This window comes from Silene latifolia, chromosome 5, assembly GCF_048544455.1.
Source record: "Silene latifolia isolate original U9 population chromosome 5, ASM4854445v1, whole genome shotgun sequence".
In the NCBI taxonomy this organism is placed as follows: Eukaryota; Viridiplantae; Streptophyta; class Magnoliopsida; order Caryophyllales; family Caryophyllaceae; genus Silene; species Silene latifolia.
This window is the reverse complement of record NC_133530.1, coordinates 52029549-52031088: the sequence shown is the minus strand read 5'-3', so window position 1 is coordinate 52031088 and position 1540 is coordinate 52029549.

The following is a 1540-nucleotide window of genomic DNA, read 5'->3' as shown; positions in this document are numbered from 1 at the left end:
TTTTTCCATATAAAATTTGAGAAAGCTAACATTTAGCGAAACTTAAAACTCCTTTTGAGCAAGTTATGTTTGATTGAAAATTATTCCTCTACTTGTATTCTTTTGTTCAGTGCAGCACAGGGGCGGATATAGGGCTAGGCTACTCGGGCTAAAGCCCGAGTAGTTTTAGGGAAACAATATATACTATATCAAGTAATAAGAGAATCAGTGTTATGCCTGTGGTTTGGTGGTTTGATGTTTAGTTTTTACACAAATAACCTGCGTTCGAATCCCATAGTGAACTAAATTTTTGATGTTAATTGTTAAAAGTGAAGATTTTCTTTACTTTTATTCTGCCTTTTTCTATTTTGTTTCTAGCCTGTCACCTTCATGTTTTTTTTTTTCGGTGAAATGTAAGAAATCTCATTAAGCACAAAGACTATTACAAGCTAAATAATTAGGTTTATAGGATCAAACTACATGAAAATTATACAGTGATAAGTGCATTGATCCAATTCAACTCTTGCTAATAATTCTTCATATTCAGTTTCACCCTTGCATGAACCTGCATCAATCTGAGTATTTGAGTAGTCAATGTAGCAGGTTTCAGTAGAACACCATCTGTTCTGGCACTGTTGCGTTGCTGCCATATTGAATAGTACACTGCCATGAACGCAAGTGTACAGACATTCTTCTTATAAACCGGCCAATTCCTTCTCCCTATCCAAACAATACCATTCCCAGTTGGAACTGGTATTTGCAGGGATAAACATATAGCCTCCAACACCATTTTAGTATACCTGCAATCTTGAAAGAGATGACTGAAATCCTCCTTCCCATTGCCACAGATGCAGCACTGGTCATTAACAGTAACACCATGCCTAAACAGTTTTTCTTTGACATTCAGAGCCTTCCTGAGCATAAGCCAACAGAAGAAGCTGTGTTTAGGTACCATCCAGCTCTTCTAAATTAACCTTGCCCATCCAACCTGTTGATTTTTCTGCCTTAGCCACTCATAACCTGAACTGACCGTGTAACCTCTCATGTCTGCAAGCCAACACCCATTGCTGTACCCAGCAGAGAACACATCTCTAACTGAGCAAATTGTCACCTTCATGTTTGTATGTTATATTTTTTTTATTTTTTCTTACATTTTGTATAGGTAAAAGTCTTCTTATCTTCATGATTTTTTCCCTTCTCATCAATTATTTTACGATAGATGAGTTAAATATATATGAGAAAGGTATGTACTTCATTACAATAATGTGTTAATATTTTTCAAAACTTCCCTTGTATGAGTACAACAATTTAAATTTATTTTGCTAAATTTTTTTAGAGGTTCAATTTAAATAATTTTTCGTTAAACTAGTTAGAGCTATTATAAATTAGCTTCATCAATATAAATAGTATAATATCATTACAAAATAATAGTTTGTGAACAGTAGTTTTTTTTCGCTAAAAGATTACGAAAGTGACACGTTAAATTTTAACCCATTAATACTTTTAGAAACTATCGGCTGATCATATGTTATATTTTACTTTATATTTTACATTTCGGAAA